This window comes from Bicyclus anynana, chromosome 25 (assembly GCF_947172395.1).
Source record: "Bicyclus anynana chromosome 25, ilBicAnyn1.1, whole genome shotgun sequence".
In the NCBI taxonomy this organism is placed as follows: Eukaryota; Metazoa; Arthropoda; class Insecta; order Lepidoptera; family Nymphalidae; genus Bicyclus; species Bicyclus anynana.
Window position 1 is genome coordinate 8,592,433 of NC_069107.1, and position 16,131 is coordinate 8,608,563.

Consider the following 16,131-nt stretch of genomic DNA (forward strand, 5'->3'; position numbering starts at 1 on the left):
ACCTACACGCGCTTCACAGCCATACTGCTTACAGGTCAAACTGGTTTGGACGCGGGATTAGGGTTGGCAGATTTCAATTTTTTTTTATTAATGTAAATATAATTTTTATAAGTATATTTATATTTTTTCTACTCTAATAGATAATACTGCTCACTTAAATTACTATCAACACATAAATACAACTTTGGAATGTAAAATAGAATAGACACTCTGTACATCAAATCCTATATTATATTACAGCCCATGTCCAACGGCGAAAGATCAGCTTTTTGTCATTACCGGAAAATGTGATTTTTTAATCACACTAATATTATAAAGGCGAAGTCTGTGTGTAAGTGTGTATGTTTGTTTCTAATTTGCGCTGCGGCTACTGAAGCGATTTGGCTGAAATTTTAAATGGAAATAGATTTTACTCTGGATTAACACAGGCTACCATGGATTTTTTTTTCATTCCGGTAAAATCCTTGGTTTCCACTGGCTTTGTGAAAATATGAATTCCACGCGGACAAAGTCGCAGGTGTCCGCTAAGATTATATGGATACAGTCAGTATATAACGCACTGTTTTAAGTACTGGTTTAATTTAAAAAAAAACTTTTTTTTCAGTAAGTGGCAACCCTGTCCCATAGCCCGCAGCGTGGTCACCCATCAATCAATGGGATCATATCTCCGCCGAAACGAAACTAGCCGCGTTCAACGTTATGAGTTTACGTTCCACTCATATTTTATTCAAATCTGTTTAGTTTGTCTATGATTGAACGATTTAGTTAACATGTTCTGTTTTTATTACATCCAAAAAGATTATATTTTTATTTAAAATATTACCTATTCATCTTGTTACGGATTTCATTTGCAATTTAAATAACATTATAGATCTTTTTATATTGCTTTGAAGTCGTGCAGAATACGTGCTAATATGTCAAATATGACACCTTTTCTTTCGATAACTATCATAATTATAATCGCAAATTATGATTATCAAATAAAAATTTTTAATAAACAATTTAAAGGATCCTTAATTATGACTCACTCAAAGTAACCAGTAAAAACTACATTCTAAATTCAAAATAATTTGCTATTCCATTTTTAAATACGTTAAAACATTTTACTGATATTGGATGACTTCAACTCATCTTCGAGAATTAACATTCTATTATTTCATTTAAAAACTTTTGAAATAAAGAATGGCATTCATCTAATTTCCTGAACGCGTCGTATGACTCAAGGCACTTAGAACGTAGAGTTTTCTAAAAACGAGTTCTAATTCCGAAAGTGTTCTATTTTCAAAACAGAAAGAATATGAACCCCCGTGCTGGATGATCGAACGCTCCCCGTTTGTAATTCGAAATTGGAACGTCTTGCTCTTATTATGAATTCGTTAACCCGTTGTGTGCACTGACAAGGAAAATGGGGTATTTTGGTAACATAAGTAAGCCAATCTCGAAAATTATAAGATTGTAGAAAATTGTATATGATTACAAAATAATGCCAATTTTCGTAATAGATATTGCAAAGATATTATCAAATTATTATTAACTTGTTTTGTTAAAGTTCAGTTACTTAAAATCAGTAAAGTTCTGTATGTATGTATAGTGTATAAAAATTACTAAGTAGTCACATTTGTTGGGTGGAGTTTAGAATGTATTATAAAGATTAATAATTTTGTAAAATTATCATCTAATGATGGTACTTACCTGAAAAATATTTATTTAAAACCAGGATCAAACTTTTTTGAAAAATCGAGGACATAACGTAAGTTAACTTTTGCGTCACATAAAGAACATTAGGCAATTTTCTAAAATTGTTGTAAAACAAACAAATGCAATGACGCTACAAAAGCACCGTCATAAAGTAGATTTTAATAAAGGAAAAATCTTTACGGTTAGACTTACTGTGGGTATATCAGACCCCAGCATACCCGTGTAATGTGTTATAAGTAACCTAGCAAGTGGAGGGTTAAGGATGCGCAAGAGCATGCCCCTGACGGTTTAGTAACTGATGCATTAATGCCTCGAATGATCTCTTTTCTTTCTCTTTTTTTTTTGTCCGCCGCCCGGAGATTGGTCATTACACATCTGAATATGTGTTCCTTCACAAAAAGACGGATCACGATTTGGTAAAAAGTTTTTGAAACGGGTCTTTGTACACAGAGTAATGGGTATAGACGAAGTGTTGAATAGATGATGAATCGGCTTTGCTGTAAGCTATCGCATCGTTCTGATAAAAATTCAAAGAAAAGAAAATCTTTATTTATAACTTTTGCCTGACACACACCACAATATTCTAAATCTAGATAATCAGTATTCTATTATGTGATAGCATGCTATGCATCCTTCCTTTCAATCCTTGTTTTTGTAATTGATAAACTAACTGTTTTTGTAATTGATAAACAAACAAACAATCGATTAAAACAAAACTTAAAGAACTACCTGTTTGGTTTGGCACCGCCTTTAAAACGATTAGCAGATACGATTGATACTAGACTTCAGAAAATATTTTATTATTTGAAGGCGTTGATTTACCTCTACTCTAATTTGTATATTTTTTACAGCCACTTAACTTTTGGCTATTCTTAATGGCTTCCGAACTGGTGATAGAGTTAAGAGTCATTACAAACAAACAACCCTGATGTTTCAAAAGTGCGTGTAAAGCTTTCTTGATATAAATGAATTTTGAATTTTAACAGCGAAACAGATTCCGTCTATTTTCCGTTTAGTCTGTGTCATAGTGATGTAAGTAGTAACTAGTAAGTGAGCAGCAAACGTGCTTTTTATGTTGTTAGAATTTGAAGTTTCCGGACCGAATTGAAAGTGGGTACGCGTTCATGCCTCACTTAATTGATGTTATTCAAATATTGATTTGTTCTATTTATGAAAGAATACAGGAACCATAGACAAACTTTTTTTTTTCATTTTCTTAAAACGGCAAAGGTTGACCGCATACAGCCTAACAATAAATTTGATCGATAATCTACATTTAAAAATATAAAATTGTTTGGTCATTTAAGACAACATCACGTTTGTTATTTCGACAAATATTCGTAAAAGTTTGAAAAGAACAAAAAATTTGTATCCAATCTGGGACAAAAATTTTTGTCTTTGACTTTGTCTTAAATCTAATATCATAATAGCTACCTAATACGTTTTATGTAACCTCACATGAAATCATTATATCTTACGTAGCTATATTTCGTTAAGCCAAAAAGTAGCACACCAATTAAATAATAAATGATCAAAATGAAAAAAAAACTTCTCAGACACGATAGAGCAATTTGCATCAAATGAAATAATTTTAAAAGCTCTAAAGTCCAAAATACATTTTATGGCTTTGTAAAAAGAATATAAAGTAGTAGGCCAAAACAAATATTTGTATACATCAAACAAATACTCCTGGCACGCTGTATGATAGTGACATCGAATAGCATTGCCTTAAAAACTAAAGAAAAAGAAATAATTCAGCAGTGTGCGCTTCATAGATAATATGCAAGTGTTCCATTTTCCAATCAATAAGTGTATACTTGCTCTTAGGTGTATATTTATTACTAAATTATTGTGCCTATAAGGACTTGTATCCAAGGCCGTAAAATAAATTAAAAAAAAACTAAATTATTGTTCCATTTTCAAAAGAACACTTTTCAGAATCTATGTATCTTGATGTTGTAATATCGATGTCTTTTTTCTCTCTATTTCTCAAGCGTACGTCAGTGCGTAATTAAACTCCACATATTCCTTAAACACGGGAATTAACCCCAATTGAGGGATCGCTCTATTTAAATTACTCGTGGCCGTACTATAATTCAGCTTTCTGGAAGTTTGACACGTCATTTTAATCTATTTTGTCTATGAGGCCCATAAGAAGCGCTCGACATGTAGATTTGAAAATGGAACAATTATAATATCATAGATATTTTTTGCTTTTTGTTTTAAATTTAAACTTAAGTGCACCACCTTACTGTTACAGATTTTATTAATTTCAAACATAGAACGCAAATTTTTTGATATTACGCAATAAGAAGTTAGGTACCTAGATAATATTTGGTGCTTTTTAAAATTAGAATGCATTAATTTATCTAACAACGTGTAATTTTAAAAACAGAACGTATTAAGAAAATATATAAATTGTCTATTGCCAAAATAAAGCTTTCTACACATTCCATTTCAAAGCGACTGAACCAGTGGTCAAATCTTGTTCCATGTTTGAATTTAGCGATTGGAACAGACTTGCATTTTATTGGTAAACGCATGGGTATTGGCCTTGATATGTAATTAAAAAGTTTTGTGTTATTTTGTAGATAACATTTGGAGGTTGTAATACCTTGTAAGTACATGTATTATTTCTATCTAATAAATGTTACTTAGTGTTATTTGTAATAATATTTGCATTTTTATCGTTTCACTGTCGATTTCAATTAGTTTAATTACTTTACTTTTATGACAATACTCAAGTTTATATGTAAGTATAACAAGCTTTTACAAAAACATTATTATAATGGAAAGAGTTTTATAAGCAATGGTAGTGCATGGGAATATCTGCTGACATATAAAGTGTATGTATATAGTAAATATGTACATCATAATAGATGGTGATAACAAAACGGATTAATTTAGTTTATTAAAGGGAATCTTGTCTTTTGAAGACGTACTTCAGGATTATTATAAAAATCTTTTATGTGTACGATCCAACCAAATCATATTACCTATGTGCTTATTATTTTCGTTCTTTTGAAAGTTTTCTTAGTGAAAGAAAACTTGACAAGAAAATAACTTCATAAAGAAACATGATTAAGTTACATTGTATCGCCCATCAACCCACACTATCGTAACATGGTGAGCTACAAACGAGTCGTCAATTTTCAAGTTTTTCGTTTTATAAATTCGATCAAGACGCATAAAAGCTTGTAAAACAACATTATCGCAAACCTGTGCTTATTAATAATCTCATATTTGAGCTCGTCCGGCAGCCATCTTTAAAAACAATGAACGTTATTGTCTCTTCTTAATTCCATTTTTGAAAAAATAATCCATTTCGCATTTCATAACCAAGAGACTCGTTGATTGTTCATACACATTCTAATATGAACTTTAGTAACATACAATAAAAGTTCAATTTCATTTATCTTTAAATCAAGCAGCTGGATTTTGTATATCTTATTTATTCAAGCAAAACTAGATGTTACAGTAATGCTGTTAAGAGTTACTTTCGCTTGTCAATTATTTAATGACAATTGCATGTGTGGGAAACGAGACGGCTATAGCGTGTGAGCGAGAGGTCAAATAATGCACGATTCTTCAATGTGTTCGTTTATTATGATAATTATGACAAAATTGTAATAAATGTTACTTTGAATGAGTCATAAATAATGACATGATTTTTTTGTCAAGTTTCATTACTTATTCCGTTAAAAACAATTCTGAGGATGAGTATAAAAGAAAACATAAAAGAAAGACTATCCTTTTTAATTCTGAATCGTGTTAAATATATAGTGTAAAGATGAAATTATTTAAATTTTGTGTGGAAACGAATATGACATAGAAAAGTACTAAGAAATCCCCTAATAAGTAGTCAATTACTACTAGCTCATTATAATCCAGAACCATAAAGATCATAGTTATTTTTAAACAGAATTTATGCAGATAGGCACCTACTTACCGAGTTCCAACGACATAACAACAATGCACATAAACACATTGCATACACCTACAGATAATTAAGTCTGTAATAACTTCATTAGTATTTCAAAAAAAGAACATCACAAAACAGATAATTACATTTCGAAAAAAGAACACCATAAATATTCCAATTCATCCTCTTAAAGGTGCGCGCGCATTCTATTTTAATATATCGCCAATAATAATGAGGTATTACCATCAAATGTCAAAAATAATAGTTCCCATTCCGGTAATGGAGACATCGGCTGAATAAATTGGTGATCTACAATTGTAAGCTACAATTAATGATCTGTATATGGTTGCGTGGATCGTACTGTGACAGACAGACGGCTTGTTACGGACCGCCAGTACCGAGATGGCTTCTTCTTGTTTAGAGTTGATGTAAGTTGATGGGAGTTGATTTGGTTTGGTCACAGAGTTTTAGTTCAATATACGGAATTGGTGAAATAACAAACACTCTACCTACTTTAACTTTATGAGTACGGTATCAATTTTAGAATTCGTGTTAGAATCTAAGAATGTTTTCAAATAAGAAAAAGTTGCAAATCGCAAATTCCCTAACTATTAGGGAAAACAAAAATGAAATACTCAGAAATTCAATATTCACTTATTTATCTGTGCATACTTAGCCTAATAAAATACTCCTAATATATTTCTCATGAAAAATTTATATTTTTGTGTTCTTTTACTGCCGTAATGTGCGTCGTTCATTATAAGGATTTCACTGAGACTCCAAATTTGGCAACAGAACGAGGCTGTATGATTTATGCTCTTTGCCTATCTATGACTCTATGGTATTAAAAAAGGAAACATTTGAAATTGGAATGCCGTGCTCCGTCAGAGGATTGAGTACTTTTAAAAATCGAACACTTATCGAAATCATTCTTATATTTGAATGAGTCACGTGATATGAGTCAATACTATTGTTCTGTTCCTATCGAAGACTTTGATTCAGTAAATAGAAAGGCTAACAGATTTTTTTATGTTATATACTTTATTACAGTTCTACCATTATTATATGAAACAATAGTATGTAAACGACAAATTAATACTCTCTTGATTAACACAACTTATTATATTTTAAAGAATGTTTAGACCATAACCACATTCGACTGTACCGAATTAGTAGTGCGTGGAAAAAATTACTATCTACTTTCGCTTTCAAATCGAAATCAAAATACGATTGTCTATGTTATGTTGTTTGTTAGACGTTGCTGACGTTGCTGACTTTACTTATACAACAATGAAATATTCATTTTATAAAACTTTACACACAAACGCATTTATGTTAATACTCCATCCAATAGACCTGAAATAGGATAACTTTAACTATACCTAACTTGTTAAAACATCACGTAGTGTCGGTAACTAATGTTGTTAGTGCAAGTAAGTCCTCTCTTTCATTAAATTAAATTAAATATCCTCGTCAACAATACCGCGTAGGTACCAACACAATACTCGAGTCCGAGTAAATTAGGAAATGTGTTTTTTATTGGAAATCCATTTGGAATTACAATTGGAAGATATAATATTATGATACACGTACGATTCCAGTTAGCACCGTGAGAGTATTTGAATATTATCGGAGCTCCTTTAGCGGTGTTACAAACCGATGCTCCCTTTGTATTTGTGTGTGTTCTTTGTCAAATTACCGGACCACATGGTCTTATTGTTTTGGTGATTCAAGTAAAACAGATAATAATACAAAATTTATTGCTATTTATATGACAACGGCGCATGTTGCATTCTGATTCCATTCGATAGCATCTTTAGAAGATTATAAAAAATGTGATCGTAACTAATTAAATAGCCAAAGCTGCTATGCTATGGGCTTTTTCTCAGGACGGGGGTGCTTGAAAGCACCATAGCTTTTTGAAGTTTATGACTTAACATAAAAGCTACTTTATAATATTTTGTTAGAAAGTATAAACCTATCGATACATAAAATGCCAAAAGTAAGTGTACTAAAGGGATGTGAAGAACAGCGATATAAATACAAAGGTACTGAGTTTCTTGCCAGGTCTATTCAGTATTCCGTACCGGTATAGTAGACAAATAGACATAATAGGATTTTCAAAAGTGCTTGTTGCACATTAAAGACTTTATATAATTATTGTAGATTAACTTTTTTGTATTGCCTTTTTAGGAGAAAATAATTTCAATTGTGAAAAAGTGTCTTATTTGAATTTTTCGAACTCTATCAGGGGTCTGACCCCAGTCAGAATCACTAAAGACTATGTCAGCTCTTTAACCATATCACTCAATGCCGCGTGTCGTACGAAATGTTTATGGTCGCATCACAGCGGCTGTATAACAAAGACCTTTGCCTCGAAACACAATGATAAATTTAAAAGAAAAACAATTGTTTATGGTCATAAACTTTTTTAAATTACATTTCCACACCATTGATGTATAATAATAAAGATAGAAAGATGTATGAGGATACGCGTTATAAATACAGCTAAAAATACTAATCAAGCCATGTCATGCTGTAGTAAAGCGAAGGCTTTTACCAAAACTTTTTTTTTTTAACCTCCACTTCATTTGTGTTTCTGTACAGAACTATATTGAATAAAATAAAAGGCGTTGCTATGCCAAATAGGCTCTTGAAGTTCATTTTGATTTTTTGGCACCGCTTTCAAATCGATCAATATAAAGGACATAGTGCGTCCTAGCATAGAGACCATAAACACAACATTATGGGCAATTTTGTGTAGGTAGTTATTTTTATTTTAACACAAAACTATTGAATTGTGAAATTAAATGGGATCAATCTGGAAGTATACTCTTTCAACTAAATACAGAATTTTCAAAATTGTATAATAGTTATGAGGTAACATTAAAAAAAACAAAAAAAACATACGCGTCGTTTTGAGAACATATTCTTTTTTTTGATGTCGATTAAAAATGCATTCTACTTTGAGCAATAAAACTCTAAAATGCAACAAATTAATGAAAATAAAGCGAAAGCTGCATGTGATTTTCTTTTTATTCTTTACAAGTTAGCCCTTGATTACAATCTCACCTGATGGTAAGTGTCGATGCAATCTAAAATGGAAGCGGGCTAACTTGATAGGAGAAGGATGAAAGTCCACACCCCTTTCGGTTTCTACACGACATCGCTAAATCGCTTGGCGGTACATCTTTGTCGTTAGGGTGATAACTAGACATGGCCAAAACCAGCCATCGGCCCAGCTGGGGATCGAACCCAGGACCTCCGTCTTATAAATCCACGGAGGCCGTCAAAAACGGATTGCTACGATTTCCCGCCTTTCCTTTCCAAGAGCTACAGCAAAAATCCAAACTTTCCTTTCGCTTCCCGCCATAACATCCTCGTATCGGATAAGGTCGCGAGCCGTTCGTTCGATCATTCGTTCAGGATTTCGACCGGAAGCCGGCCTTATCAGGCGGGCGGAGATGACGTCACACCAAACAATCAATATGAACCGAACGTGAGTGTTGTATAAATAAAAAAATGCTTCTCCGTAAAACAATGCGAACCGGGAAACGTTTTACTGTATAAACACACGAATGAATAACAATAAACCTGTGCAGTAAAATTATATTATAGCTGTAATATAACTTTATTAAAATGTGATATCCACAAAACAATAAAAGGAATCCATGGAAATAACCACATAGGTTTGTAGAGGCGATCATGTCTGCTTTTGCTGATGTTCGAACAAGTGAGAAATTTTTCTGACAAGTTCTTTGATGACACTCCCATGATATGCGGGTGACGGGGGGACTGCGCGGGTGTGAAGAATTCTTCGCTACACGCCCCCCGGCCCGCGCGGGAGTGTTACTTTGGACTGACGACATCAAGCGAGTCGCTGGGATTCGCTGGATGGAGGCGGCTCAGAATCGTGATGTTTGGAAGTCCCTACAAAAGGCCTATGACCTGCAGTGGACGTCCATCGACTGACATGATGATCTCCTTTATACCTAAAAATGTTTTCACGTATCTATACTAATATTATAAAGAGGTAAAGTTTGTGGTATTGTAGGTGGTAATCTCTGGATCTACTGAGCTGATTTTAAAAACTCTTTTATCACTAGATAGCTATATGTGAGTGTCATAGGCTATATTTTATCCTCGTTTTGTTATGGAAATGGGGACGAAAACTAAGCGGGTTAAACCGCGAATAAAATATAATTATAGATTGTTATAAGACAGACAGACATTATAAGAAATGGGTGTTTGTGTTATTTTAATCTCCTTTTATATTACTAGTAGGTATACCATACATTGAAAACGCGTATAGTGACCGAATGGGTGAACGAATTGAACGAAACGACCGAATTGAACGAAACCGAACAAATTCAACTTTGCACAGTTAGAGGACGGTCCTGATAACGAGAGGGCGTGACCAATCGATGCGTCAACGTTTATGTGCATGCATAATTTTGGGAATTTGCATTTTTTAATGCATGCGGCGCTTTATAATATATTTTTTTTGTGTTTTTAGATAAGCTAACGCATAAGACTTCCCACTTGGGAATTGTGAAAAGTGAAAACTGCTTATGGTAAACCGCTTCGTAACGTAACGCGTTACGGCGCCATTCTCTCTGTCTTCCCTTTCTCTCACGCATTCGAGTGTTCCAAGACGCACTGTTTTTTTCAGTTTACTTAAAAAATTGCGAATATGATATGCAGATTCTGAAATTTAACACAAAATACAATGATTTTACAATACCTATATTAATGAAAATTATTTAACTTAAAATACTTAAATATCAATATCAGTTAAACAAGAACAAACACCAATTAATTAACTTTACTTACGTAGGTAAATAATATCATAATTAATAAATTTTCTTATTTTTCATTTTCTTGAAATATAGCTGTTTTTCCAACGCAAGACAATCCGTATTACTGAGTTAAAATTTAAAAATCTTTTAACGCAATTAAGTAAAATTCATACATTTTTAGCTGGCTTACATTAAATGTGGATTTTTTTATTATTTGAAGTATAAACGCACAAATAACACCCTTACTAATCTTTTTTCCATAAAGTGACATAAGCCGAAAATTCATCATTATCATCATTATCTCAGAACGAGAGGGGTTAGGCCAACAATCCACCACGCTGGCCCAATGCGGATTGGCATTCACACACGTAAAGAATTGAGAAAATTCTCTGGTATACAGATTTCCTCACGATGTTTTCCTTCACCGTTTGAGACACGTGATATTTAATTTCTTAAGCCGAAAATTATAATTTTATTATTTTATAATCGATCGCATTATAAAGTAAAATACACTTGTCCGTCTTTTGAAGTCACTTAAAAATAAAACCGAAATAGCAATACAACAAAAAGGTCGAACTTTTTTATAAAACCTACTTAGAACATTATAAAAACACACTGACGTAATTTGCTAAATAACAAATTTTCCTTAATTTTGTTAAAAGCATAAACAAAAAACCCATTTTAAATTCTCAATTGTGTAATAATTTAAAAAGAATGTTACAAAAAACATGAGGAAAATTACAAGTTTACTGGAATCGTATGAAATCATCTCGTCAGCAAAAAAGAATTAGTATTTATTAGACCTTTTGAGCTCCACTGAATGTATCTTTACTTAAATACTAATATTATAAAGGTAGGTAAAGTTTGTAAGGTTATAGAGTCTATAATCTATGCACCAATTATTTGTTTATTTTACTACCCGCAAAAAAATCCTTTTTTCTTATTTTGTTTTTTTTTTTTGTTTTTATTATAATAAATTATAAAAGTGGATATGACCTCTGCCTCGGATTTCGGAGGGCGTAGGCTTGAATCCGATCCGGGTTATGCACCTCCAACTTTTCAGTTATGTGCATTTTAAGAAATTAAATATCACGTGTCTCAAATGGTGAAGGAATAACATCGTGAGGAAACCTGCATATGAGAGAATTTCCTTATTACTCTACGTGTGTGAAGTCTGCCAATCCGCATTTGGCCAGCGTGGTGGACTATTGGCCTAAACCCTCTCATTCCGAATATGGGTTGATAATGATGAAATATAATTAAACAGTGCACAGTAAAACCAACAGTGGTTTGTGTTGCATTATGGTAAGGCTTAAATTAAATATGTATTTTGTATAATAAATAAATAAAATAAAATGTTCTTTTACTGATAATTTGGAGTATTTTGGAACAAGGATCTGATACAGAAAGATGAGGAAGAAGAGAGAAGAAATTAATAAAGAAGGTGCTTAATGTGAAGAAGTTTCTCACTCTAGTTTTATCCGCCGGATACTTGGACGTCAAGCTTTACAATCAAAGGAGCGGGTTAATTTAGAAAGAAAGAAAGAAAAGATCATTTAAAATATACATCACACAATAAAACAGAGAGAGAAAAAAACTCTCATTAAAATAGATTACAACTAGTATAATGTGAATGTGATCCTAAAACAGTCTCAGCATATAGCTAAGTGGAGATTTTAGATAAATAAAGTAAAGTTTTTAAAAACTTATCATTTAAATTGAAATAACTAAATGAGATAGCTTATACATTATGATATTTTTATCATACTTATTACGAGTGTATCTGCTCAATAATGAAAAAAAATGGTGCAAGAACGTGAAAGAAAGAAAGCAAAATGCCTATGTTTGCTTTTAGATGAGGTTATTTCGAAACTACTGTATGGATTTTCATGCAGTTTTCACCAATATAAAGAGGTAAAACAAGCGCAAGCTTTAAATATGTGATGGTTAAATATGACGCAGGAAAATGCTACTGGTACGATAATAATATTTTTAACGTAACTAAAATTTCTTTACTTTCCTTATATTAAGTACGCTGCTACATTTTAAATGCAAAAATAACTGGTAGGATGCTTAAAATTTAAAGATATTTTGAAGATGCTTAATATTTTAATGTAATACCTAATTGTTTTTTATATCTTACTCATATCATAAGCATTTGTAATCTTGTAGATACTTCTCAGATACATAACTAAGAATAAATTATAAACTAAGTAAGCAAATGGTTAACAAAAAAAAATCAAAAAGTAATTACAACATATATCAAGCTAACTACTTGCTAGTAAAAACCAATTTATGATTACAAAAAAACCATAGTTTCTGGCCCTTAGAAGTGAATAAAAAGCAGTTTTTTGTCGGTGCTATTTGCTCGACTTTCTGCCCTGCGGTGTTAATTACGCTTTTTCTGTAATTACTCTACCTAAATTGGTAGCTGTGATTGCCTTCCATTAGAAAGGTATCTAAAAGAATTTCATGTAGATATAGAATGAATTACTTAAAGAAAAGGTGCGATAAATTAATTAAATTTACCATATCGGTCCAAACAATTTTAAATGAGCTGAAATTACTTAATTTATTTATTAGTTTTGTTACTTTTAGGCGTAACTAATAGATGCTTGCGAGTTTGTCTGCGTTTTTTTTTTTTTTTTTAATTATTTGGTTAACCAACAACCTTACATTTCTTACAAGCTATATAATATTTTAATTATATAAAAAGTTTTAAAGGATATAGAGGAAAAATTCCAATATTACAGTAGATATATCGATTTTTTTTTCGTAAACGGCATAAAACTACTCAAAAATTAGGTATCTAAGTAAGTTTACATTTACGCAGCGACACACAACAGTCGAAACCTTTCAAAAAGCGATATCTTTTTCTTGTTTTTTCCACATTTTCTTTTATGCATTGCTCTTTTTAGTCATAACGTATTTTTATATAGCCTATAGTCCTCGATAAATGGACTATATAACCCAAAAAGCCTTTTCAATTGCTGAGAATTGCGCGTTAAAAAAAATCAGCTTTTTAATATTCCTAGCTGATACCCCGAGGTTAAACCCACGTAATTCCATTTTCCAGGGGAATACGGGGATAAAATGTAACCTATGTTACTCCTAGATAATGTAGTTTTCCAGTGGTGAAAGGATTTTTGAAATCGATTTTTTTCAAAGCCTTTCAATGCAAACAAACAATCAAATCTTTCCTCTTTATACATGTTATTATTTATTAAAGTTGTTACAAAAATAGCTATTTTTGTACAACTTTTCACTTATCTCAAGATAATATTTTATTTTATTTAGATTTACTTAAGTATCACTATAATATATTAAAAAACAAAATTTTCCGCCGCGTCCATAAGTTTGCGATAATCTTACAAAGTAACGAACAGATTTCCAAAAAGGAGGAGGCTCTACGTTCGGCTGTATGTATGTTTTTTCACTAATAGAGTGAATTAAAAAGTAAACAGTTTGTCAATGTATTATGTAAATTGGTTGACGTTTGTTGTTGAAAATGTCATGAGTAGTTTCATTGAAAATGCTACCTAATCTCTTTGAAATACCTATTATAACAAAACTATTGCTATGCATAGTGAATTATGCACGCATATGTTATGCATGGTGAAATATTCCTCAAAATACAAAATTCTTCATTTTAGTTTTTTTTAATATAAATAGAGTGATCGCTTTACCGATTTTGCCTGTAAAACTATTCCCACGTAATTACGCAAAACCTACATATATTAATTTATTGAAGATCTACTAAAATTTGTAATTTCAAGATGTTAAAAGATGCACATTCTGGGATGGCAAAGGATTAAAAAAACATTTTGTTTTAATTAAACTTTTGTTAATTTAATCAATGAAATTTGAATTTCAAATATAATGGAAATTAATGATGTTGAAATTGAAATATCTTATTTCAATTTCAACATCATTAATGTCTTTATAACTACTCTTTGTGAATAATTTTACTTTTTAATCAAATTTTCTTGGTTTTTACTAAAACGGACAATAAATTTATCCTACAAATGTTCCGATTATTTTTACAGAGGCCTAATAAGTAAATAGTTTTAGACACTTAAGTATGTAGATTGTTTTAGAAAACGATTTTATGAGTTAACAAGATTGCAATGAAATTAGGCATTCCGTTCCATCGAGATCGAACTATGAACCTTTGCTCTTTAGATTGTTTTCTCAGACTTCTCCGTACCTAGGTATAAATCTTCTTAAAGTTTATGCATTGCATATTTATTTGCTCAACAAAATAACTTAACCATTACTAAAAAATACTCATTTAGATACATTATTCTATGTTAAAATTGTTAATTTGAGTTTTTAAAGGTCTAAGTAATTTTTACCATTATACTTTACAAAGAACCTATTATAAATATTTAGAAAAAAGCCTTTCTAGGTAATTTAAACTGTCAATTTACTTTGTAAATAAGCTATAATGTATGTAAATATACCATGTTAAGGATTAATACTTCATGAATTATTATTAATTTTATGCGTCTACCTTATTTTAATAAAAAAAAATATTGTGATCTTACCTTAATCTATGACATCCAAACACGCAAAGAAAGAAGAAACAAACATCAAAGTCACACGTCACAAAATCCAATTACGATCACACACACAGTTTTGTAACGCAATAGAAAAAAAGTTTGTACTAAAAACTTGCACAACTGAAAAAAAAATAAAGTTTCTAAACGCCCACTCGCTGGGAGCGCGCGAAAATATTCGAAAAAAGAACGCGAAATCGGAACTCAACGGGAAGGATACAGCCGCGCGCGCTTTACACACGCGACTGAAAAAATTGCCACAACCGCGTAAGACTCGGAAACTAAATCAAAATACTCGATAGGAGAGGGACGAGTCAGCGTAGGCCCCACCCTTCCCCCACCGCCGCGCGACACGCAAAAACATTCATAAAAACCACGCACGATTCCAACGCGAAATTAAAATGTTTATAACATACAAAAATGTAAACTCCGCTCAATCCCAGGGATTCATTAAACAATTAACATTATAACACAATACAATATAACCGAACGGTGTCGAAATTATTTTAAAACAATAACCCACCGCTTAAATTGTATTGAAACATAACATAAACATGTTCGTGTTATTGAAAATATTCGATTCTTCGAAACGCTTCGTTCGACCGCCGGTTTCTATCTTCTCTTCTCTGTTATCTATGATATGTATGACGGCTGTCAAATTTTCCCGCGCTCCCAATATGTTCGAAAATTCGAAATTTGAATTACGTTGTATGCGACCGCTCGTTGCAGCCGCTTGGGCACGAATACTGGAGCGGGTTGAATAAGGCGTTCGTAGAGTTTTTTTTACGCCAAAAAACGTAAGCAAGGGTCCTTAGCTGTTTAGTTTAGGGTTAACTGTAAGGTCGGACGATGTTTTTATTCTCATATTGAGATGGAATCTGGGCCGAGATGGTACGTTTGACCTTCGACCGAACAATGTTTTCGATATTGTTTGATTGGCAATTTTTCTTGTTTATTTTCAATCGAGACGAATTCGTACATATTTATAAGCTTCATCATTGTTGTACTGTACGAATAAGCAAACATACTTCGACAAATAAGGCAGTTTCAAATTATTATTATAATTTTATGCGTATGTGAATTTTTATTCAAGAATGAATAGGCATCTTCTAGGCAAACGCGTTTCATTGGATAGATTGCATTTTCACTTACC

At 31.9% G+C, this 16,131-nt stretch overlaps 1 protein-coding gene across 6 annotated transcripts in view; it reads right to left on the minus strand.

Moving 5' to 3' along the window:
• The window catches only part of LOC112047366 (uncharacterized), a 147,415-nt gene extending 131,701 nt beyond the window's left edge, over nt 1-15,714 (minus strand). For 3 of the 6 annotated variants that reach the window (XM_024084475.2, XM_024084474.2, XM_052889225.1), the window contains exon 1: nt 14,967-15,262. The gene's annotated coding sequence lies outside the window, so the exon portion shown is untranslated. Of the gene's footprint in view, nt 1-14,966; nt 15,264-15,683 lie in introns of those variants that run through there. The other 3 variants (XM_024084477.2, XM_024084476.2, XM_052889224.1) reach the window with 2 other exon arrangements.
• Nucleotides 15,715-16,131: the final 417 nt, after the last annotated feature.